The sequence below is a fragment of the Taudactylus pleione genome, unplaced genomic scaffold (assembly GCF_031769625.1).
Source record: "Taudactylus pleione unplaced genomic scaffold, aTauple2 ptg000317l, whole genome shotgun sequence".
Taxonomy (NCBI): Eukaryota; Metazoa; Chordata; class Amphibia; order Anura; family Myobatrachidae; genus Taudactylus; species Taudactylus pleione.
Window position 1 is genome coordinate 5,270,975 of NW_028284718.1, and position 26,993 is coordinate 5,297,967.

General features: G+C 31.7%; 3 non-coding genes across 3 annotated transcripts; all 3 read left to right on the plus strand.

Annotated features, from left to right (window-relative positions):
• Positions 1 to 201: 201 nt before the first annotated feature.
• TRNAP-UGG (transfer RNA proline (anticodon UGG)) lies at positions 202 to 273 on the plus strand. The gene has a single exon. It is a non-coding gene; the product is annotated as a tRNA-Pro (tRNA).
• A 7,546-nt stretch (positions 274 to 7,819) lies between these two features.
• On the plus strand, positions 7,820 to 7,891 carry TRNAP-UGG (transfer RNA proline (anticodon UGG)). Its single transcript has one exon. It is a non-coding gene; the product is annotated as a tRNA-Pro (tRNA).
• Positions 7,892 to 25,947: 18,056 nt separating this feature from the next.
• On the plus strand, positions 25,948 to 26,019 carry TRNAP-UGG (transfer RNA proline (anticodon UGG)). The gene has a single exon. It is a non-coding gene; the product is annotated as a tRNA-Pro (tRNA).
• The last annotated feature ends 974 nt before the right edge of the window (positions 26,020 to 26,993 follow it).

The window sequence follows — 26,993 nt, forward strand, 5'->3', positions numbered from 1 at the left end:
TCCATCAGAAAAACTCTGCTGGGCATCATAAAACTTTGCACAGCAATTTCCAAGCAAGTATACTTAGAAAAATATTGACTATTAGGAAATATTTTATTTATGCAAATTTTTCCTCCTTGTATACATTAGTGATTGCTTTAAAAGAACACCATTTTCACATAAAATAGTTAAGAAATCAAATAAAACAGGCTTGTTTCAGTTGGCTCGTTAGTCTAGGGGTATGATTCTCGCTTTGGGTGCGAGAGGTCCCGGGTTCAAATCCAGGACGAGCCCTCTATTTCTTTTTTACGGTGCTTCTCATGGTTTATATATATCTGATTTTCTCAATTGGCTAAGTTAATAGCATCAACTGAGTTTTGTTTTTGCCATACTCCCAATAGAATTTGTACATACTTATGAATCTTGCCTTCATCATTTTTCAATTGCCTTTCTTCTAGTTATGCATGATTTACACATAGCTTTTGACAAGTCTTGGGTTTTATCGATCAGACAAGTCCAAACTCTGTAGCCATTTTTAAATCTTGTCACTGCACTTTCCAAATAAGCACACAAAGAAAACTATCAATAGAATCTTACGGTACATTTTAGTTGTTCTAAAAATAAGAGCATACTTATTCAAATTTCAACTGTATTGTGGTATATTAGGAAAACTGCAGGTTCCCTACTGTCTAGATAGCTTTGAATGTTTTAAAAGAATAGTCTCATTTTGAAACACAAAAAGTTCAAAAATGAAATTGAAAGGTTTTCTTTTGCCTTTCTTCTGTGTCTGGAAGCATGATTTGTACATTGCATATGACAAGTCTTTAGCTTCATCGATGAGAGAAGTCCAAACTCTGGAGGCACTCACAAATCTTGTCCCTGCACTTTTCCTATATGCATACTTAGAAAACTATCTACTGGACCATAAGGAAATATTTTATTTATTCTACAAATTCATTTTTACATAAATGTATATGGTGTTTTTAAAAACAAAAAGCTATTTTCATTAAATCAATTGAAAAATCAATAGAAAAATGTTCAGGTATGTGGCTTGTTGGTCTAGGGTTAAGATTCTCGCTTAGGGTGTGAGAGGTCCCAGGTTCAAATCATGGACGAACCCAAATTTTCAGGTTCTTTTACATAGTTCCATTATCTTATTGAAGTCAATTTCCAGAGTGAATTTCAACTGAATATTGTTTTTTCAAAACTCTCAAAATAGATTGGATTTACTTATTTGCACAATTGAATTTTGTTTTTTGTCAAACTGCTAAAATTATTTGTAATTACTTACCTGCACATAGCATGTGACATGTCTTGGGTTTTATCCATCAGAAATACTCTGCTGGGCATCATAAAACTTTGCACAGCAATTTCCAAGCAAGTATACTTAGAAAAATATTGACTATTAGGAAATATTTTATTTATGCTAATATTTCCACCTTGTATACATTAGTGACTGCTTTAAAATAATACAATTTTCACATAAAAACAGTTAAGAAATCAAATAAAACATGCTTACTTGATGACTCTATCATTCTCACTTTGGGTGCGAGAGGTCATGGGTTCAAATCCCGGACGTGCCCAAATTTTTAGATTCTTTGAAATGGTTCCATTATCTTATTGAAGTCAATTTCCAGAGTGAATTTCAACTGAATATTGTTTTTTCAAAACTCTCAAAATAGATTGGATTTACTTATTTGCACAATTAAATTTTGTTTTTTGTCAAACTGCTAAAATTATTTGTAAGTACTTATCTGAACATAGCATGTGACATATCTTGGGTTTTATCCATCAGAAAAACTCTGCTGGGCATCATAAAACTTTGCACATCAATTTCCAAGCAAGTATAGTTAGAAAAATATTGACTATTAGGAAATATTTTATTTATGCTATTATTTCCACCTTGTATACATTAGTGACTGCTTTAAAATAATAAAATTTTCACATAAAAACAGTAAAGAAATCAAATAAAACATGCTTATTTGATGACTCTATCATTCTCACTTTGGGTGCGAGAGGTCACGGGTTCAAATCCCGGACGAGCCCAAATTTTTAGATTCTTTGACATGGTTCCTTTATCTTATTGAAGTCAATTTCCAGAGTGAATTTCAACTGAATATTGTTTTTTCAAAACTCTCAAAATAGATTGGATTTACTTATTTGCACAATTGAATTTTGTTTTTTGTCAAACTGCTAAAATTATTTGTAAGTACTTATCTGAACATAGCATGTGACATGTCTTGGGTTTTATCCATCAGAAAAACTCTGCTGGGCATCATAAAACTTTGCACAGCAATTTCCAAGCAAGTATACTTAGAAAAATATTGACTATTAGGAAATATTTTATTTATGCTAATTTTTCCTCCTTGTATACATTAGTGACTGCTTTAAAAGAACACCATTTTCACATAAAATAGTTAAGAAATCAAATAAAACAGACTTGTTTCAGTTGGCTCGTTAGTCTAGGGGTATGATTCTCGCTTTGGGTGTGAGAGGTCCCAGGTTCAAATCCCGGACGACCCCTCTATTTCGTTTTTATGGTGCTTCTCCTGGTTTATATATATCTGATTTTCTCAATTGGCTAAGTTAATAGCATCAACTGAGTTTTGTTTTTGCCATACTCCCAATAGAATTTGTACATACTTATGAATCTTGCCTTCATCATTTTTCAATTGCCTTTCTTCTATTTATGCATGATTTACACATAGCTTTTGACAAGTCTTGGGTTTTATCGATCAGACAAGTCCAAACTCTGTAGCCATTTTTAAATCTTGTCACTGCACTTTCCAAATAAGCACACAAAGAAAACTATCAATAGAATCTTACGGAAACATTTTAGTTGTTCTAAAAATAAGAGCATACTTATTCAAATTTCAACTGTATTGTAGAATATTAGGAAACCTGCAGGTTCCCTACTGTCTAGATAGCTTTGAATGTTTTAAAAGAATAGTCTCATTTTGAAACACAAAAAGTTCAAAAATGAAATTGCAAGGTTTTCTTTTGCCTTTCTTCTGTGTCTGGAAGCATGATTTGTACATTGCATATGACAAGTCTTTAGCTTTGTCCATGAGAGAAGTCCAAACTCTGGAGGCACTCACAAATCTTGTCCCTGCACTTTTCCTATATGCATACTTAGAAAACTATCTACTGGACCATAAGGAAATATTTTATTTATTCTACAAATTCATTTTTACATAAATGTATATGGTGTTTTTAAAAACAAAAAGCTATTTTCATTAAATCAATTGAAAAATCAATAGAAAAATGTTCAGGTAGGTGGCTTGTTGGTCTAGGGTTAAGATTCTCGCTTAGAGTGTGAGAGGTCCCAGGTTCAAATCATGGACGAGCCCAAATTTTCAGATTCTTTTACATAGTTCCATTATCTTATTGAATACATTTTCCTGAGTAAAATCTTCAAATGAATATTATTTTTTAAAAACTCACAAAATTGATTGGATTTACTTATTTGCACAATTGAATTTTGTTTTTTGTCAAACTGCTAAAATTATTTGTAATTACTTACCTGCACATAGCATGTGACATGTCTTGGGTTTTATCCATCAGAAAAACTCTGCTGGGCATCATAAAACTTTGCACAGCAATTTCCAAGCAAGCATACTTAGAAAAATATTGACTATTAGGAAATATTTTATTTATGCTAATATTTCCACCTTGTATACATTAGTGACTGCTTTAAAATAATACAATTTTCACATAAAAACAGTTAAGAAATCAAATAAAACATGCTTACTTGATGACTCTATCATTCCCACTTTGGGTGCGAGAGGTCACGGGTTCAAATCCCGGAAGAGCCCAAATTTTTAGATTCTTTGACATGGTTCCATTATCTTATTGAAGTCAATTTCCAGAGTGAATTTCAACTGAATATTGTTTTTTCAAAACTCTCAAAATAGATTGGATTTACTTATTTGCACAATTGTATTTTGTTTTTTGTCAAACTGCTCAAATTATTTGTAATTACTTACCTGCACATAGCACGTGACATGTCTTGGGTTTTATCCGTCAGAAAAACTCTGCTGGGCATCATAAAACTTTGCACAGCAATTTCCAAGCAAGTATACTTAGAAAAATATTGACTATTAGGAAATATTTTATTTATGCTAATATTTCCACCTTGTATACATTAGTGACTGCTTTAAAATAATACAATTTTCACATAAAAACAGTTAAGAAATCAAATAAAACATGCTTACTTGATGACTCTATCATTCTCACTTTGGGTGCGAGAGGTCACGGGTTCAAATCCCGGACGAGCCCAAATTTTTAGATTCTTTGACATTTTTCCATTATCTTATTGAAGTCAATTTCCAGAGTGAATTTCAACTGAATATTGTTTTTTCAAAACTCTCAAAATAGATTGGATTTACTTATTTGCACAATTGAATTTTGTTTTTTGTCAAACTGCTAAAATTATTTGTAATTACTTACCTGCACATAGCATGTGACATGTCTTGGGTTTTATCCATCAGAAAAACTCTGCTGGGCATCATAAAACTTTGCACAGCAATTTCCAAGCAAGTATACTTAGAAAAATATTGACTATTAGGAAATATTTTATTTATGCTAATATTTCCACCTTGTATACATTAGTGACTGCTTTAAAATAATACAATTTTCACATAAAAACAGTTAAGAAATCAAATAAAACATGCTTACTTGATGACTCTATCATTCTCACTTTGGGTGCGAGAGGTCACGGGTTCAAATCCCGGACGTGCCCAAATTTTTAGATTCTTTGACATGGTTCCATTATCTTATTGAAGTCAATTTCCAGAGTGAATTTCAACTGAATATTGTTTTTTCAAAACTCTCAAAATAGATTGGATTTACTTATTTGCACAATTAAATTTTGTTTTTTGTCAAACTGCTAAAATTATTTGTAAGTACTTATCTGAACATAGCATGTGACATGTCTTGGGTTTTATCCATCAGAAAAACTCTGCTGGGCATCATAAAACTTTGCACAGCAATTTCCAAGCAAGTATACTTAGAAAAATATTGACTATTAGGAAATATTTTATTTATGCTATTATTTCCACCTTGTATACATTAGTGACTGCTTTAAAATAATACAATTTTCACATAAAAACAGTTAAGAAATCAAATAAAACATGCTTATTTGATGACTCTATCATTCTCACTTTGGGTGCGAGAGGTCACGGGTTCAAATCCCGGATGAGCCCAAATTTTTAGATTCTTTGACATGGTTCCATTATCTGATTGAAGTCAATTTCCAGAGTGAATTTCAACTGAATATTGCTTTTTCAAAACTCTCAAAATAGATTGGATTTACTTATTTGCACAATTGAATTTTGTTTTTTGTCAAACTGCTAAAATTATTTGTAAGTACTTATCTGAACATAGCATGTGACATGTCTTGGGTTTTATCCATCAGAAAAACTCTGCTGGGCATCATAAAACTTTGCACAGCAATTTCCAAGCAAGTATACTTAGAAAAATATTGACTATTAGGAAATATTTTATTTATGCTAATTTTTCCTCCTTGTATACATTAGTGACTGCTTTAAAAGAACACCATTTTCACATAAAATAGTTAAGAAATCAAATAAAACAGACTTGTTTCAGTTGGCTCGTTAGTCTAGGGGTATGATTCTCGCTTTGGGTGCGAGAGGTCCCGGGTTCAAATCCCGGACTACCCCTCTTTTTCTTTTTTACGGTGCTTCTCATGGTTTATATATATCTGATTTTCTCAATTGGCTAAGTTAATAGCATCAACTGAGTTTTGTTTTTGCCATACTCCCAATAGAATTTGTACATACTTATGAATCTTGCCTTCATCATTTTTCAATTGCCTTTCTTCTAGTTATGCATGATTTACACATAGCTTTTGACAAGTCTTGGGTTTTATCGATCAGACAAGTCCAAACTCTGTAGCCATTTTTAAATCTTGTCACTGCACTTTCCAAATAAGCACACAAAGAAAACTATCAATAGAATATTACGGAAACATTTTAGTTGTTCTAAAAATAAGAGCATACTTATTCAAATTTCAACTGTATTGTGGTATATTAGGAAAACTGCAGGTTCCCTACTGTCTAGATAGCTTTGAATGTTTTAAAAGAATAGTCTCATTTTGAAACACAAAAAGTTCAAAAATGAAATTGCAAGGTTTTCTTTTGCCTTTCTTCTTTGTCTGGAAGCATGATTTGTACATTGCATATGACAAGTCTTTAGCTTTGTCCATGAGAGAAGTCCAAACTCTGTAGGCACTCACAAATCTTGTCCCTGCACTTTTCCTATATGCATACTTAGAAAACTATCTACTGGACCATAAGGAAAAATTTTATTTATTCTACAAATTCATTTTTACATAAATGTATATGGTGTTTTTAAAAACAAAAAGCTATTTTCTTTAAATCAATTGAAAAATCAATAGAAAAATCTTCAGGTAGGTGGCTTGTTGGTCTAGGGTTAAGATTCTCGCTTAGGGTGTGAGAGGTCCCAGGTTCAAATCATGGACGAGCCCAAATTTTCAGATTCTTTGACTTAGTTTCATTATCTTATTGAAGTCAATTTCCTGAGTAATATCTTCAATTGAATATTATTTTTTAAAACTCACAAAATAGATTGGATTTACTTATTTGCACAATTGAATTTTGATTTTTGTCAAACGGCTAAAATTATTTGTAATTACTTACCTGCACATAGCATGTGACATGTCTTGGGTTTTATCCATCAGAAAAACTCTGCTGGGCATCATAAAACTTTGCACAGCAATTTCCAAGCAAGTATACTTAGAAAAATATTGACTATTAGGAAATATTTTATTTATGCTAATATTTCCACCTTGTATACATTAGTGACTGCTTTAAAATAATACAATTTTCACATAAAAACAGTTAAGAAATCAAATAAAACATGCTTACTTGATGACTCTATCATTCCCACTTTGGGTGCGAGAGGTCACGGGTTCAAATCCCGGACGAGCCCAAATTTTTAGATTCTTTGACATGGTTCCATTATCTTATTGAAGTCAATTTCCAGAGTGAATTTCAACTGAATATTGTTTTTTCAAAACTCTCAAAATAGATTGGATTTACTTATTTGCACAATTGAATTTTGTTTTTTGTCAAACTGCTAAAATTATTTGTAATTACTTTCCTGCACATAGCATGTGACATGTGTTGGGTTTTATCCATCAGAAAAACTCTGCTGGGCATCATAAAACTTTGCACAGCAATTTCCAAGCAAGTATACTTAGAAAAATATTGACTATTAGGAAATATTTTATTTATGCTAATATTTCCACCTTGTATACATTAGTGACTGCTTTAAAAGAACACAATTTTCACATAAAAACAGTTAAGAAATCAAATAAAACATGCTTACTTGATGACTCTATCATTCTCACTTTGGGTGCGAGAGGTCATGGGTTCAAATCCCGGACGAGCCTTAATTTTTATATTCTTTGACATGGTTCCATTATCTTATTGAAGTCAATTTCCAGAGTGAATTTCAACTGAATATTGTTTTTTCAAAACTCTCAAAATAGATTGGATTTACTTATTTGCACAATTGAATTTTGTTTTTTGTCAAACTGCTATAATTATTTGTAAGTACTTATCTGAACATAGCATGTGACATGTCTTGGGTTTTATCCATCAGAAAAACTCTGCTGGGCATCATAAAACTTTGCACAGCAATTTCCAAGCAAGTATACTTAGAAAAATATTGACTATTAGGAAATATTTTATTTATGCAAATTTTTCCTCCTTGTATACATTAGTGATTGCTTTAAAAGAACACCATTTTCACATAAAATAGTTAAGAAATCAAATAAAACAGGCTTGTTTCAGTTGGCTCGTTAGTCTAGGGGTATGATTCTCGCTTTGGGTGCGAGAGGTCCCGGGTTCAATTCCAGGACGAGCCCTCTATTTCTTTTTTACGGTGCTGCTCATGGTTTATATATATCTGATTTTCTCAATTGGCTAAGTTAATAGCATCAACTGAGTTTTGTTTTTGCCATACTCCCAATAGAATTTGTACATACTTATGAATCTTGCCTTCATCATTTTTCAATTGCCTTTCTTCTAGTTATGCATGATTTACACATAGCTTTTGACAAGTCTTGGGTTTTATCGATCAGACAAGTCCAAACTCTGTAGCCATTTTTAAATCTTGTCACTGCACTTTCCAAATAAGCACACAAAGAAAACTATCAATAGAATCTTACGGTACATTTTAGTTGTTCTAAAAATAAGAGCATACTTATTCAAATTTCAACTGTATTGTGGTATATTAGGAAAACTGCAGGTTCCCTACTGTCTAGATAGCTTTGAATGTTTTAAAAGAATAGTCTCATTTTGAAACACAAAAAGTTCAAAAATGAAATTGAAAGGTTTTCTTTTGCCTTTCTTCTGTGTCTGGAAGCATGATTTGTACATTGCATATGACAAGTCTTTAGCTTCATCCATGAGAGAAGTCCAAACTCTGGAGGCACTCACAAATCTTGTCCCTGCACTTTTCCTATATGCATACTTAGAAAACTATCTACTGGACCATAAGGAAATATTTTATTTATTCTACAAATTCATTTTTACATAAATGTATATGGTGTTTTTAAAAACAAAAAGCTATTTTCATTAAATCAATTGAAAAATCAATAGAAAAATGTTCAGGTATGTGGCTTGTTGGTCTAGGGTTAAGATTCTCGCTTAGGGTGTGAGAGGTCCCAGGTTCAAATCATGGACGAACCCAAATTTTCAGGTTCTTTTACATAGTTCCATTATCTTATTGAAGTCAATTTCCAGAGTGAATTTCAACTGAATATTGTTTTTTCAAAACTCTCAAAATAGATTGGATTTACTTATTTGCACAATTGAATTTTGTTTTTTGTCAAACTGCTAAAATTATTTGTAATTACTTACCTGCACATAGCATGTGACATGTCTTGGGTTTTATCCATCAGAAATACTCTGCTGGGCATCATAAAACTTTGCACAGCAATTTCCAAGCAAGTATACTTAGAAAAATATTGACTATTAGGAAATATTTTATTTATGCTAATATTTCCACCTTGTATACATTAGTGACTGCTTTAAAATAATACAATTTTCACATAAAAACAGTTAAGAAATCAAATAAAACATGCTTACTTGATGACTCTATCATTCTCACTTTGGGTGCGAGAGGTCATGGGTTCAAATCCCGGACGTGCCCAAATTTTTAGATTCTTTGACATGGTTCCATTATCTTATTGAAGTCAATTTCCAGAGTGAATTTCAACTGAATATTGTTTTTTCAAAACTCTCAAAATAGATTGGATTTACTTATTTGCACAATTAAATTTTGTTTTTTGTCAAACTGCTAAAATTATTTGTAAGTACTTATCTGAACATAGCATGTGACATATCTTGGGTTTTATCCATCAGAAAAACTCTGCTGGGCATCATAAAACTTTGCACATCAATTTCCAAGCAAGTATAGTTAGAAAAATATTGACTATTAGGAAATATTTTATTTATGCTATTATTTCCACCTTGTATACATTAGTGACTGCTTTAAAATAATAAAATTTTCACATAAAAACAGTAAAGAAATCAAATAAAACATGCTTATTTGATGACTCTATCATTCTCACTTTGGGTGCGAGAGGTCACGGGTTCAAATCCCGGACGAGCCCAAATTTTTAGATTCTTTGACATGGTTCCTTTATCTTATTGAAGTCAATTTCCAGAGTGAATTTCAACTGAATATTGTTTTTTCAAAACTCTCAAAATAGATTGGATTTACTTATTTGCACAATTGAATTTTGTTTTTTGTCAAACTGCTAAAATTATTTGTAAGTACTTATCTGAACATAGCATGTGACATGTCTTGGGTTTTATCCATCAGAAAAACTCTGCTGGGCATCATAAAACTTTGCACAGCAATTTCCAAGCAAGTATACTTAGAAAAATATTGACTATTAGGAAATATTTTATTTATGCTAATTTTTCCTCCTTGTATACATTAGTGACTGCTTTAAAAGAACACCATTTTCACATAAAATAGTTAAGAAATCAAATAAAACAGACTTGTTTCAGTTGGCTCGTTAGTCTAGGGGTATGATTCTCGCTTTGGGTGTGAGAGGTCCCAGGTTCAAATCCCGGACGACTCCTCTATTTCGTTTTTATGGTGCTTCTCCTGGTTTATATATATCTGATTTTCTCAATTGGCTAAGTTAATAGCATCAACTGAGTTTTGTTTTTGCCATACTCCCAATAGAATTTGTACATACTTATGAATCTTGCCTTCATCATTTTTCAATTGCCTTTCTTCTATTTATGCATGATTTACACATAGCTTTTGACAAGTCTTGGGTTTTATCGATCAGACAAGTCCAAACTCTGTAGCCATTTTTAAATCTTGTCACTGCACTTTCCAAATAAGCACACAAAGAAAACTATCAATAGAATCTTACGGAAACATTTTAGTTGTTCTAAAAATAAGAGCATACTTATTCAAATTTCAACTGTATTGTAGAATATTAGGAAACCTGCAGGTTCCCTACTGTCTAGATAGCTTTGAATGTTTTAAAAGAATAGTCTCATTTTGAAACACAAAAAGTTCAAAAATGAAATTGCAAGGTTTTCTTTTGCCTTTCTTCTGTGTCTGGAAGCATGATTTGTACATTGCATATGACAAGTCTTTAGCTTTGTCCATGAGAGAAGTCCAAACTCTGGAGGCACTCACAAATCTTGTCCCTGCACTTTTCCTATATGCATACTTAGAAAACTATCTACTGGACCATAAGGAAATATTTTATTTATTCTACAAATTCATTTTTACATAAATGTATATGGTGTTTTTAAAAACAAAAAGCTATTTTCATTAAATCAATTGAAAAATCAATAGAAAAATGTTCAGGTAGGTGGCTTGTTGGTCTAGGGTTAAGATTCTCGCTTAGAGTGTGAGAGGTCCCAGGTTCAAATCATGGACGAGCCCAAATTTTCAGATTATTTTACATAGTTCCATTATCTTATTGAATACATTTTCCTGAGTAAAATCTTCAAATGAATATTATTTTTTAAAAACTCACAAAATTGATTGGATTTACTTATTTGCACAATTGAATTTTGTTTTTTGTCAAACTGCTAAAATTATTTGTAATTACTTACCTGCACATAGCATGTGACATGTCTTGGGTTTTATCCATCAGAAAAACTCTGCTGGGCATCATAAAACTTTGCACAGCAATTTCCAAGCAAGCATACTTAGAAAAATATTGACTATTAGGAAATATTTTATTTATGCTAATATTTCCACCTTGTATACATTAGTGACTGCTTTAAAATAATACAATTTTCACATAAAAACAGTTAAGAAATCAAATAAAACATGCTTACTTGATGACTCTATCATTCCCACTTTGGGTGCGAGAGGTCACGGGTTCAAATCCCGGAAGAGCCCAAATTTTTAGATTCTTTGACATGGTTCCATTATCTTATTGAAGTCAATTTCCAGAGTGAATTTCAACTGAATATTGTTTTTTCAAAACTCTCAAAATAGATTGGATTTACTTATTTGCACAATTGTATTTTGTTTTTTGTTAAACTGCTAAAATTATTTGTAATTACTTACCTGCACATAGCACGTGACATGTCTTGGGTTTTATCCGTCAGAAAAACTCTGCTGGGCATCATAAAACTTTGCACAGCAATTTCCAAGCAAGTATACTTAGAAAAATATTGACTATTAGGAAATATTTTATTTATGCTATTATTTCCACCTTGTATACATTAGTGACTGCTTTAAAATAATACAATTTTCACATAAAAACAGTTAAGAAATCAAATAAAACATGCTTACTTGATGACTCTATCATTCTCACTTTGGGTGTGAGAGGTCACGGGTTCAAATCCCGGACGAGCCCAAATTTTTAGATTCTTTGACATTTTTCCATTATCTTATTGAAGTCAATTTCCAGAGTGAATTTCAACTGAATATTGTTTTTTCAAAACTCTCAAAATAGATTGGATTTACTTATTTGCACAATTGAATTTTGTTTTTTGTCAAACTGCTAAAATTATTTGTAATTACTTACCTGCACATAGCATGTGACATGTCTTGGGTTTTATCCATCAGAAAAACTCTGCTGGGCATCATAAAACTTTGCACAGCAATTTCCAAGCAAGTATACTTAGAAAAATATTGACTATTAGGAAATATTTTATTTATGCTAATATTTCCACCTTGTATACATTAGTGACTGCTTTAAAATAATACAATTTTCACATAAAAACAGTTAAGAAATCAAATAAAACATGCTTACTTGATGACTCTATCATTCTCACTTTGGGTGCGAGAGGTCACGGGTTCAAATCCCGGACGTGCCCAAATTTTTAGATTCTTTGACATGGTTCCATTATCTTATTGAAGTCAATTTCCAGAGTGAATTTCAACTGAATATTGTTTTTTCAAAACTCTCAAAATAGATTGGATTTACTTATTTGCACAATTAAATTTTGTTTTTTGTCAAACTGCTAAAATTATTTGTAAGTACTTATCTGAACATAGCATGTGACATGTCTTGGGTTTTATCCATCAGAAAAACTCTGCTGGGCATCATAAAACTTTGCACAGCAATTTCCAAGCAAGTATACTTAGAAAAATATTGACTATTAGGAAATATTTTATTTATGCTATTATTTCCACCTTGTATACATTAGTGACTGCTTTAAAATAATACAATTTTCACATAAAAACAGTTAAGAAATCAAATAAAACATGCTTATTTGATGACTCTATCATTCTCACTTTGGGTGCGAGAGGTCACGGGTTCAAATCCCGGATGAGCCCAAATTTTTAGATTCTTTGACATGGTTCCATTATCTGATTGAAGTCAATTTCCAGAGTGAATTTCAACTGAATATTGCTTTTTCAAAACTCTCAAAATAGATTGGATTTACTTATTTGCACAATTGAATTTTGTTTTTTGTCAAACTGCTAAAATTATTTGTAAGTACTTATCTGAACATAGCATGTGACATGTCTTGGGTTTTATCCATCAGAAAAACTCTGCTGGGCATCATAAAACTTTGCACAGCAATTTCCAAGCAAGTATACTTAGAAAAATATTGACTATTAGGAAATATTTTATTTATGCTAATTTTTCCTCCTTGTATACATTAGTGACTGCTTTAAAAGAACACCATTTTCACATAAAATAGTTAAGAAATCAAATAAAACAGACTTGTTTCAGTTGGCTCGTTAGTCTAGGGGTATGATTCTCGCTTTGGGTGCGAGAGGTCCCGGGTTCAAATCCCGGACTACCCCTCTTTTTCTTTTTTACGGTGCTTCTCATGGTTTATATATATCTGATTTTCTCAATTGGCTAAGTTAATAGCATCAACTGAGTTTTGTTTTTGCCATACTCCCAATAGAATTTGTACATACTTATGAATCTTGCCTTCATCATTTTTCAATTGCCTTTCTTCTAGTTATGCATGATTTACACATAGCTTTTGACAAGTCTTGGGTTTTATCGATCAGACAAGTCCAAACTCTGTAGCCATTTTTAAATCTTGTCACTGCACTTTCCAAATAAGCACACAAAGAAAACTATCAATAGAATATTACGGAAACATTTTAGTTGTTCTAAAAATAAGAGCATACTTATTCAAATTTCAACTGTATTGTGGTATATTAGGAAAACTGCAGGTTCCCTACTGTCTAGATAGCTTTGAATGTTTTAAAAGAATAGTCTCATTTTGAAACACAAAAAGTTCAAAAATGAAATTGCAAGGTTTTCTTTTGCCTTTCTTCTTTGTCTGGAAGCATGATTTGTACATTGCATATGACAAGTCTTTAGCTTCGTCCATGAGAGAAGTCCAAACTCTGTAGGCACTCACAAATCTTGTCCCTGCACTTTTCCTATATGCATACTTAGAAAACTATCTACTGGACCATAAGGAAAAATTTTATTCTACAAATTCATTTTTACATAAATGTATATGGTGTTTTTAAAAACAAAAAGCTATTTTCTTTAAATCAATTGAAAAATCAATAGAAAAATCTTCAGGTAGGTGGCTTGTTGGTCTAGGGTTAAGATTCTCGCTTAGGGTGTGAGAGGTCCCAGGTTCAAATCATGAACGAGCCCAAATTTTCAGATTCTTTGACTTAGTTTCATTATCTTATTGAAGTCAATTTCCTGAGTAAAATCTTCAATTGAATATTATTTTTTAAAAACTCACAAAATAGATTGGATTTACTTATTTGCACAATTGAATTTTGTTTTTTGTCAAACGGCTAAAATTATTTGTAATTACTTACCTGCACATAGCATGTGACATGTCTTGGGTTTTATCCATCAGAAAAACTCTGCTGGGCATCATAAAACTTTGCACAGCAATTTCCAAGCAAGTATACTTAGAAAAATATTGACTATTAGGAAATATTTTATTTATGCTAATATTTCCACCTTGTATACATTAGTGACTGCTTTAAAATAATACAATTTTCACATAAAAACAGTTAAGAAATCAAATAAAACATGCTTACTTGATGACTCTATCATTCCCACTTTGGGTGCGAGAGGTCACGGGTTCAAATCCCGGACGAGCCCAAATTTTTATATTCTTTGACATGGTTCCATTATCTTATTGAAGTCAATTTCCAGAGTGAATTTCAACTGAATATTGTTTTTTCAAAACTCTCAAAATAGATTGGATTTACTTATTTGCACAATTGAATTTTGTTTTTTGTCAAACTGCTAAAATTATTTGTAAGTACTTATCTGAACATAGCATGTGACATGTCTTGGGTTTTATCCATCAGAAAAACTCTGCTGGGCATCATAAAACTTTGCACAGCAATTTCCAAGCAAGTATACTTAGAAAAATATTGACTATTAGGAAATATTTTATTTATGCAAATTTTTCCTCCTTGTATACATTAGTGACTGCTTTAAAAGAACACCATTTTCACATAAAATAGTTAAGAAATCAAATAAAACAGGCTTGTTTCAGTTGGCTCGTTAGTCTAGGGGTATGATTCCCGCTTTGGGTGCGAGAGGTCCCGGGTTCAAATCCAGGACGAGCCCTCTATTTCTTTTTTACGGTGCTTCTCATGGTTTATATATATCTGATTTTCTCAATTGGCTAAGTTAATAGCATCAACTGAGTTTTGTTTTTGCCATACTCCCAATAGAATTTGTACATACTTATGAATCTTGCCTTCATCATTTTTCAATTGCCTTTCTTCTAGTTATGCATGATTTACACATAGCTTTTGACAAGTCTTGGGTTTTATCGATCAGACAAGTCCAAACTCTGTAGCCATTTTTAAATCTTGTCACTGCACTTTCCAAATAAGCACACAAAGAAAACTATCAATAGAATCTTACGGAAACATTTTAGTTGTTCTAAAAATAAGAGCATACTTATTCAAATTTCAACTGTATTGTGGTATATTAGGAAAACTGCAGGTTCCCTACTGTCTAGATAGCTTTGAATGTTTTAAAAGAATAGTCTCATTTTGAAACACAAAAAGTTCAAAAATGAAATTGCAAGGTTTTCTTTTGCCTTTCTTCTGTGTCTGGAAGCATGATTTGTACATTGCATATGACAAGTCTTTAGCTTCGTCCATGAGAGAAGTCCAAACTCTGGAGGCACTCACAAATCTTGTCCCTGCACTTTTCCTATATGCATACTTAGAAAACTTTCTACTGGACCATAAGGAAAAATTTTATTTATTCTACAAATTCATTTTTACATAAATGTATATGGTGTTTTTAAAAACAAAAAGCTATTTTCTTTAAATCAATTGAAAAATCAATAGAAAAATGTTCAGGTAGGTGGCTTTTTGGTCTAGGGTTAAGATTCTCGCTTAGGGTGTGAAAGGTCCCAGGTTCAAATCATGGACGAGCCCAAAATTTCAGATTCTTTGAAATAGTTCCATTATCTTATTGAAGTCAATTTCCTGAGTAAAATCTTCAATTGAATATTATTTTTTAAAAACTCACAAAATAGATTGGATTTACTTATTTGCACAATTGAATTTTGTTTTTTGTCAAACTGGTAAAATTATTTGTAAGTACTTATCTGCACATAGCATATGACATGTCTTGGGTTTTATCCATCAGAAAAACTCTGCTGGGCATCATAAAACTTTGCAAAGCAATTTCCAAGCAAGTATACTTAGAAAAATATTGACTATTAGGAAATATTTTATTTATGCGAATATTTCCACCTTGTATACATTAGTGACTGCTTTAAAATAATACAATTTTCACATAAAAACAGTTAAGAAATCAAATAAACCATGCTTACTTGATGACTCTATCATTCTCACTTTGGGTGCGAGAGGTCACGGGTTCAAATCCCGGACGAGCCCAAATTTTTAGATTCTTTGACCTGGTTCCATTATCTTATTGAAGTCAATTTCCAGAGTGAATTTCAACTGAATATTGTTTTTTCAAAACTCTCAATATAGATTGGATTTACTTATTTGCACAATTGAATTTTGTTTTTTGTCAAACTGCTAAAATTATTTGTAATTACTTACCTGCACATAGCATGTGACATGTCTTGGGTTTTATCCATCAGAAAAACTCTGCTGGGCATCATAAAACTTTGCACAGCAATTTCCAAGCAAGTATACTTAGAAAAATATTGACTATTAGGAAATATTTTATTTATGCTAATATTTCCACCTTGTATACATTAGTGACTGCTTTAAAATAATACAATTTTCACATAAAAACAGTTAAGAAATCAAATAAAACATGCTTACTTGATGACTCTATCATTCTCACTTTGGGTGCGAGAGGTCACGGGTTCAAATCCCGGACGAGCTCAAATTTATAGATTCTTTGACATGGTTCCATTATCTTATTGAAGTCAATTTCCAAGGTGAATTTCAACTGAATATTGATTTTTCAAAACTCTCAAAATAGATTGGATTTACTTATTTGCACAATTGAATTTTGTTTTTTGTCAAACTGCTAAAATTATTTGTAAATACTTATCTGAACATAGCATGTGACATGTCTTGGGTTTTATCCATCAGAAAAACTCTGCTGGGCATCATAAAACTTTGCACAGCAATTTCCAAGCAAGTATACTTAGAAAAATATTGACTATTAGGAAATATTTTATTTATGCTAATATTTCCACCTTGTATACATTAGTGACTGCTTTAAAATAATACAATTTTCACATAAAAACAGTTAAGAAATCAAATAAAACATGCTTACTTGATGACTCTATCATTCTCATTTTGGGTGCGAGAGGTCACAGGTTCAAATCCCGGACGAGCCCAAATTTTTAGATTCTTTGACATGGTTCCATTATCTTATTGAAGTCAATTTCCAGAGTGAATTTCAACTGAATATTGTTTTTTCAAAACTCTCAAAATAGATTGGATTTACTTATTTGCACAATTGAATTTTGTTATTTGTCAAACTGCTAAAATTATTTGTAATTACTTACCTGCACATAGCATGTGACATGTCTTGGGTTTTATCCATCAGAAAAACTCTGCTGGGCATCTTAAAACTTTGCACAGCAATTTCCAAGCAAGTATACTTAGAAAAATATTGACTATTAGGAAATATTTTATTTATGCTAATATTTCCACCTTGTATACATTAGTGACTGCTTTAAAATAATACAATTTTCACATAAAAACAGTTAAGAAATCAAATAAAACATGCTTACTTGATGACTCTATCATTCTCACTTTGGGTGCGAGAGGTCACGGGCTCAAATCCCGGACGAGCCCAAATTTACAGATTCTTTGACATGGTTCCATTATCTTATTGAAGTCAATTTCCAGAGTGAATTTCAACTGAATATTGTTTTTTCAAAACTCTCAAAATAGATTGGATTTACTTATTTGCACAATTGAATTTTGTTTTTTGTCAAACTGCTAAAATTATTTGTAAGTACTTATCTGAACATAGCATGTGACATGTCTTGGGTTTTATCCATCAGAAAAACTCTGCTGGGCATCATAAAACTTTGCACAACAATTTCCAAGCAAGTATACTTAGAAAAATATTGACTATTAGGAAATATTTTATTTATGCTAATATTTCCACCTTGCATACATTAGTGACTGCTTTAAAATAATACAATTTTCACATAAAAACAGTTAAGAAATCAAATAAAACATGCTTACTTGATGACTCTATCATTCTCACTTTGGGTGCGAGAGGTCACGGGTTGAAATCCCGGACGAGCCCAAATTTTTAGATTCTTTGACATGGTTCCATTATCTTATTGAAGTCAATTTCCAGAGTGAATTTCAACTGAATATTGTTTTTTCAAAACTCTCAAAATAGATTGGATTTACTTATTTGCACAATTGAATTTTGTTTTTTGTCAAACTGCTAAAATTATTTGTAAGTACTTATCTGAACATAGCATGTGACATGTCTTGGGTTTTATCCATCAGAAAAACTCTGCTGGGCATCATAAAACTTTGCACAGCAATTTCCAAGCAAGTATACTTAGAAAAATATTGACTATTAGGAAATATTTTATTTATGCTAATTTTTCCTCCTTGTATACATTAGTGACTGCTTTAAAAGAACACCATTTTCACATAAAATAGTTAAGAAATCAAATAAAACAGACTTGTTTCAGTTGGCTCGTTAGTCTAGGGGTATGATTCTTGCTTTGGGTGCGAGAGGTCCTGTGTTCAAATCCCGGACGAGCCCTCTATTTCTTTTTTACGGTGCTTCTCATGGTTTATATATATCTGATTTTTGCAATTGGCTAAGTTAATAGCATCAACTAAGTTTTGTTTTTGCCATACTCCCAATAGAATTTGTACATACTTATGAATCTTGCCTTCATCATTTTTCAATTGCCTTTCTTCTAGTTATGCATGATTTACACATAGCTTTTGACAAGTCTTGGGTTTTATCGATCAAACAAGTCCAAACTCTGTAGCCATTTTTAAATCTTGTCACTGCACTTTCCAAATAAGCACACAAAGAAAACTATCAATAGAATCTTACGGAAACATTTTAGTTGTTCTAAAAATAAGAGCATACTTATTCAAATTTCAACTGTATTGTGGTATATTAGGAAAACTGCAGGTTCCCTACTGTCTAGATAGCTTTGAATGTTTTAAAAGAATAGTCTCATTTTGAAACACAAAAAGTTCAAAAATGAAATTGCAAGGTTTTCTTTTGCCTTTCATCTTTGTCTGGAAGCATGATTTGTACATTGCATATGACAAGTCTTTAGCTTCGTCCATGAGAGAAGTCCAAACTCTGGAGGCACTCACAAATCTTGTCCCTGCACTTTTCCTATATGCATACTTAGAAAACTATCTACTGGACCATAAGGAAAAATTTTATTTATTCTACAAATTCATTTTTACATAAATGTGTATGGTGTTTTTAAAAACAAAAAGCTATTTTCTTTAAATCAATTGAAAAATCAATAGAAAAAATGTTCAGGTAGGTGGCCTGCAGGTCTAGGGTTATGATTCTCGCTTAGGGTGTGAGAGGTCCCAGGTTCAAATCATGGACGAGCCCAAATTTTCATTTTCTTTGACATAGTTCCATTATCTTATTGAAGTCAATTTCCTGAGTAAAATCTTCAACTGAATATTATTTTTTAAAAACTCACAAAATAGATTGGATTTACTTATTTGCACAATTGAATTTTGTTTTTTGTCAAACTGCTAAAATTATTTGTAATTACTTACCTGCACATAGCATGTGACATGTCTTGGGTTTTATCCATCAGAAAAACTCTGCTCGTCCTCATAAAACTTTGCACAGCAATTTCCAAGCAAGTATACTTAGAAAAATATTGACTATTAGGAAATATTTTATTTATGATAATATTTCCTCCTTGTATACATTAGTGACTGCTTTAAAATAATACAATTTTCACATAAAAACAGTTAAGAAATCAAATAAAACATGCTTACTTGATGACTCTTTGATTCTCACTTTGGGTGCGAGAGGTCACGGGTTCAAATCCCGGACAAGCCCAAATTTTTAGATTCTTTGACATGGTTCCATTATCTTATTGAAGTCAATTTCCAGAGTGAATTTTAACTGAATATTGTTTTTTCAAAACTCTCAAAATAGATTGGATTTACTTATTTGCAGAATTGAGTTTTGTTTTTTGTCAAACTGCTAAAATTATTTGTAAGTAAGTATCTGCACATAGCATGTGACATGTCTTGGGTTTTATCCATCAGAAAAACTCTGCTGGGCATCATAAAACTTTGCACAGCAATTTCCAAGCAAGTATACTTAGAAAAATATTGACTATTAGGAAACATTTTATTTATGCTAATATTTCCTCCTTGTTTATATATATCTGATTTTCTCAATTGGCTAAGTCAATAGCATCAACTGAGTTTTGTTTTTGCCATACTCCCAATATAATTTGTACATACTTATGAATCTTGCCTTCATCATTTTTCAATTGCCTTTCTTCTATTTATGCATGATTTACACATAGCTTTTGACAAGTCTTGGGTTTTATCGATCAGACAAGTCCAAACTCTGTAGCCATTTTTTAATCTTGTCACTGCACTTTCCAAATAAGCACACAAAGAAAACTATCAATAGAATCTTACGGAAACATTTTAGTTGTTCTAAAAATAAGAGCATACTTATTCAAATTTCAACTGTATTGTGGAATATTAGGAAAACTGCAGGTTCCCTACTGTCTAGATAGCTTTGAATGTTTTAAAAGAATAGTCTCATTTTGAAACACAAAAAGTTCAAAAATGAAATTGCAAGGTTTTCTTTTGCCTTTCTTCTGTGTCTGGAAGCATGATTTGTACATTGCATATGACAAGTCTTTAGCTTCGTCCATGAGAGAAGTCCAAACTCTGTAGGCACTCACAAATCTTGTCTCTGCACTTTTCCTATATGCATACTTAGAAAACTATCTACTGGACCATAAGGAAATATTTTATTTATTCTACAAATTCATTTTTACATAAATGTATATGGTGTTTTTAAAAACAAAAAGCTATTTTCTTTAAATCAATTGAAAAATCAATAGAAAAATGTTCAGGTAGGTGGCTTGTTGGTCTGGGCTTATGATTCTCGCTTAGGGTGTGAGAGGTCCCAGGTTCAAATCATGGACGAGCCCAAATTTTCAGATTCTTTGACATAGTTCCATTATCTTATTGAAGACAATTTCCTGAGTAAAATCTTCAAAAGAATATTATTTTTTAAAAACTCACAAAATAGATTGGATTTACTTATTTGCACAATTGAATTTTGTTTTTTGTCAAACTGCTAAAATTATTTGTAATTACTTACCTACACAGAGCATTTGACATGTCTTGGGTTTTATCCATCAGAAAAACTCTGCTGGGCATCATAAAACTTTGCACAGCAATTTCCAAGCAAGTATACTTAGAAAAATATTGACTATTAGGAAACATTTTATTTATGCTAATATTTCCACCTTGTATACATAAGTGACTGCTTTAAAATAATACAATTTTCACATAAAAACAGTTAAGAAATCAAATAAAACATGCTTACTTGATGACTCTATCATTCTCACTTTGGGTGCGAGAGGTCAAGGGTTCAAATCCCGGACGATCCCAAATTTTTAGATTCTTTGACATGGTCCATTATCTTATTGAAGTCAATTTCCAGAGTGAATTTCAACTGAATATTGTTTTTTCAAAACTCTCAAAATAGATTGGATTTACTTATTTGCACAATTGAATTTTGTTTTTTGTCAAACTGCTAAAATTATTTGTAAGTACTTATCTGAACATAGCATGTGACATGTCTTGGGTTTTATCCATCAGAAAAACTCTGCTGGGCATCATAAAACTTTGCACAGCAATTTCCAAGCAAGTATACTTAGAAAAATATTGACTATTAGGAAATATTTTATTTATGCTAATTTTTCCTCCTTGTATACATTAGTGACTGCTTTAAAAGAACACCATTTTCACATAAAATAGTTAAGAAATCAAATAAAACAGACTTGTTTCAGTTGGCTCGTTAGTCTAGGGGTATGATTCTTGCTTTGGGTGCGAGAGGTCCTGTGTTCAAATCCCGGACGAGCCCTCTATTTCTTTTTTACGGTGCTTCTCATGGTTTATATATATCTGATTTTCTCAATTGGCTAAGTTAATAGCATCAACTGAGTTTTGTTTTTGCCATACTCCCAATAGAATTTGTACATACTTATGAATCTTGCCTTCATCATTTTTCAATTGCCTTTCTTCTAGTTATGCATGATTTACACATAGCTTTTGACAAGTCTTGGGTTTTATCGATCAAACAAGTCCAAACTCTGTAGCCATTTTTAAATCTTGTCACTGCACTTTCCAAATAAGCACACAAAGAAAACTATCAATAGAATCTTACGGAAACATTTTAGTTGTTCTAAAAATAAGAGCATACTTATTCAAATTTCAACTGTATTGTGGTATATTAGGAAAACTGCAGGTTCCCTACTGTCTAGATAGCTTTGAATGTTTTAAAAGAATAGTCTCATTTTGAAACACAAAAAGTTCAAAAATGAAATTGCAAGGTTTTCTTTTGCCTTTCATCTTTGTCTGGAAGCATGATTTGTGCATTGCATATGACAAGTCTTTAGCTTCGTCCATGAGAGAAGTCCAAACTCTGGAGGCACTCACAAATCTTGTCCCTGCACTTTTCCTATATGCATACTTAGAAAACTATCTACTGGACCATAAGGAAAAATTTTATTTATTCTACAAATTCATTTTTACATAAATGTGTATGGTGTTTTTAAAAACAAAAAGCTATTTTCTTTAAATCAATTGAAAAATCAATAGAAAAATTTTCAGGTAGGTGGCCTGCAGGTCTAGGGTTATGATTCTCGCTTAGGGTGTGAGAGGTCCCAGGTTCAAATCATGGACGAGCCCAAATTTTCATTTTCTTTGACATAGTTCCATTATCTTATTGAAGTCAATTTCCTGAGTAAAATCTTCAAAAGAATATTATTTTTTAAAAACTCACAAAATAGATTGGATTTACTTATTTGCACAATTGAATTTTGTTTTTTGTCAAACTGCTAAAATTATTTGTAATTACTTACCTACACATAGCATTTGACATGTCTTGGGTTTTATCCATCAGAAAAACTCTGCTGGGCATCATAAAACTTTGCACAGCAATTTCCAAGCAAGTATACTTAGAAAAATATTGACTATTAGGAAACATTTTATTTATGCTAATATTTCCACCTTGTATACATAAGTGACTGCTTTAAAATAATACAATTTTCACATAAAAACATTTAAGAAATCAAATAAAACATGCTTACTTGATGACTCTTTGATTCTCACTTTGGGTGCGAGAGGTCACGGGTTCAAATCCCAGACAAGCCCACATTTTTAGATTCTTTGACATGGTTCCATTATCTTATTGAAGTCAATTTCCAGAGTGAATTTCAACTGAATATTGTTTTTTCAAAACTCTCAAAATAGATTGGATTTACTTATTTGCACAATTGAATCTTGTTTTTTGTCAAACTGCTAAAATTATTTGTAAGTACATATCTGCACATAGCATGTGACATGTCTTGGGTTTTATCCATCAGAAAAACTCTGCTGGGCATCATAAAACTTTGCACAGCAATTTCCAAGCAAGTATACTTAGAAAAATATTGACTATTAGGAAATATTTTATTTATGCTAATATTTCCACCTTGTATACATTAGTGACTGCTTTAAAATAAGACAATTTTCACATAAAAACAGTTAAGAAATCAAATAAAACATGCTTACTTGATGACTCTATGATTCTCACTTTGGGTGCGAGAGGTCACGGGTTCAAATCCCGGACAAGCCCAAATTTTTAGATTCTTTGACATGGTTCCATTATCTTATTGAAGTCAATTTCCAGAGTGAATTTCAACTGAATATTGTTTTTTCAAAACTCTCAAAATAGATTGGATTTACTTATTTGCACAATTGAGTTTTGTTTTTTGTCAAACTGCTAAAATTATTTGTAAGTAAGTATCTGCACATAGCATTTGACATGTCTTGGGTTTTATCCATCAGAAAAACTCTGCTGGGCATCATAAAACTTTGCACAGCAATTTCCAAGCAAGTATACTTAGAAAAATATTCACTATTAGGAAACATTTTATTTATGCTAATATTTCCTCCTTGTATACATTAGTGACTGCTTTAAAAGAATACCATTTTTACATAAAAACAGTTAAGAAATCAAATAAACCACACTTATTTCAGTTGGCTCATTGGTCTAGGGGTATGATTCTCGCTTTGGGAGCGAGAGGTCTCGGGTTCAAATCCCGGACAAGCCCTCTATTTCTTTTGTATGGTGCATCTCATGGTTTATATATATCTGATTTTCTCAATTGGCTAAGTCAATAGCATCAACTGAGTTTTGTTTTTGCCATACTCCCAATATAATTTGTACATACTTATGAATCTTGCCTTCATCATTTTTCAATTGCCTTTCTTCTATTTATGCATGATTTACACATAGCTTTTGACAAGTCTTGGGTTTTATCGATCAGACAAGTCCAAACTCTGTAGCCATTTTTAAATCTTGTCACTGCACTTTCCAAATAAGCACACAAAGAAAACTATCAATAGAATCTTACGGAAACATTTTAATTGTTCTAAAAATAAGAGCATACTTATTCAAATTTCAACTGTATTGTGGAATATTAGGAAAACTGCAGGTTCCCTACTGTCTAGATAGCTTTGAATGTTTTAAAAGAATAGTCTCATTTTGAAACACAAAAAGTTCAAAAATGAAATTGCAAGGTTTTCTTTTGGCTTTCTTCTGTGTCTGGAAGCATGATTTGTACATTGCATATGACAAGTCTTTAGCTTCGTCCATGAGAGAAGTCCAAACTCTGTAGGCACTCACAAATCTTGTCTCTGCACTTTTCCTATATGCATACTTTGAAAACTATCTACTGGACCATAAGGAAATATTTTATTTATTCTACAAATTCATTTTTACATAAATGTATATGGTGTTTTTAAAAACAAAAAGCTATTTTCTTTAAATCAATTGAAAAATCAATAGAAAAATGTTCAGGTAGGTGGCTTGTTGGTCTGGGGTTATGATTCTCGCTTAGGGTGTGAGAGGTCCCAGGTTCAAATCATGGACGAGCCCAAATTTTCAGATTCTTTGACATAGTTCCATTATCTTATTGAAGACAATTTCCTGAGTAAAATCTTCAAAAGAATATTATTTTTTAAAAACTCACAAAATAGATTGGATTTACTTATTTGTACAATTGAATTTTGTTTTTGTCAAACTGCTAAAATTATTTGTAATTACTTACCTACACATAGCATTTGACCTGTCTTGGGTTTTATCCATCAGAAAAACTCTGCTGGGCATCATAAAACTTTGCACAGCAATTTCCAAGCAAGTATACTTAGAAAAATATTGACTATTAGGAAACATTTTATTTATGCTAATATTTCCACCTTGTATACATAAGTGACTGCTTTAAAATAATACAATTTTCACATAAAAACAGTTAAGAAATCAAATAAAACATGCTTACTTGATGACTCTATCATTCTCACTTTGGGTGCGAGAGGTCAAGGGTTCAAATCCCGGACGATCCCAAATTTTTAGATTCTTTGACATGGTTCCATTATCTTATTGAAGTCAATTTCCAGAGTGAATTTCAACTGAATATTGTTTTTTCAAAACTCTCAAAATAGATTGGATTTACTTATTTGCACAATTGAATTTTGTTTTTTGTCAAACTGCTATAATTATTTGTAAGTACTTATCTGAACATAGCATGTGACATGTCTTGGGTTTTATCCATCAGAAAAACTCTGCTGGGCATCATAAAACTTTGCACAGCAATTTCCAAGCAAGTATACTTAGAAAAATATTGACTATTAGGAAATATTTTATTTATGCTAATTTTTCCTCCTTGTATACATTAGTGACTGCTTTAAAAGAACACCATTTTCACATAAAATAGTTAAGAACTCAAATAAAACAGACTTGTTTCAGTTGGCTCGTTAGTCTAGGGGTATGATTCTCGCTTTGGGTGCGAGAGGTCCCGGGTTCAAATCCCGGACGAGCCCTCTATTTCTTTTTTACGGTGCTTCTCATGGTTTATATATATCTGATTTTCTCAATTGGCTAAGTTAATAGCATCAACTGAGTTTTGTTTTTGCCATACTCCCAATAGAATTTGTACATACTTATGAATCTTGCCTTCATCATTTTTCAATTGCCTTTCTTCTAGTTATGCATGATTTAAACATAGCTTTGGACAAGTCTTGGGTTTTATCGATCAGACAAGTCCAAACTCTGTAGCCATTTTTAAATCTTGTCACTGCACTTTCCAAATAAGCACACAAAGAAAACTATCAATAGAATGTTACGGAAACATTTTAGTTGTTCTAAAAATAAGAGCATACTTATTCAAATTTCAACTGTATTGTGGTATATTAGGAAAACTGCAGGTTCCCTACTGTCTAGATAGCTTTGAATGTTTTAAAAGAATAGTCTTATTTTAAAACACAAAAAGTTCAAAAATGAAATTGCAAGGTTTTCTTTTGCCTTTCTTTTGTTTCTGGAAGCATGATTTGTACATTGCATATGACAAGTCTTTAGCTTCGTCCATGAGAGAAGTCCAAACTCTGGAGGCACTCACAAATCTTGTCCCTGCACTTTTCCTATATGCATATTTAGAAAACTATCTACTGGACCATAAGGAAATATTTTATTTATTCTACAAATTCATTTTTACATAAATGTATATGGTGTTTTTAAAAACAAAAAGCTATTTTCTTTAAATCAATTGAAAAATCAATAGAAAAATGTTCAGGTAGGTGGCTTGTTGGTCTAGGGTTAAGATTCTCGCTTAGGGTGTGAGAGGTCCCAGGTACAAATCAAGGACGAGCCCAAATTTTTAGATTCTTTGACATAGATCCATTATCTTATTGAAGTCAATTTCCTGAGTAAAATCTTCAATTGAATATTATTTTTTAAAAACTCACAAAATAGATTGGATTTACTTATTTGCACAATTGAATTTTGTTTTTTGTGAAAC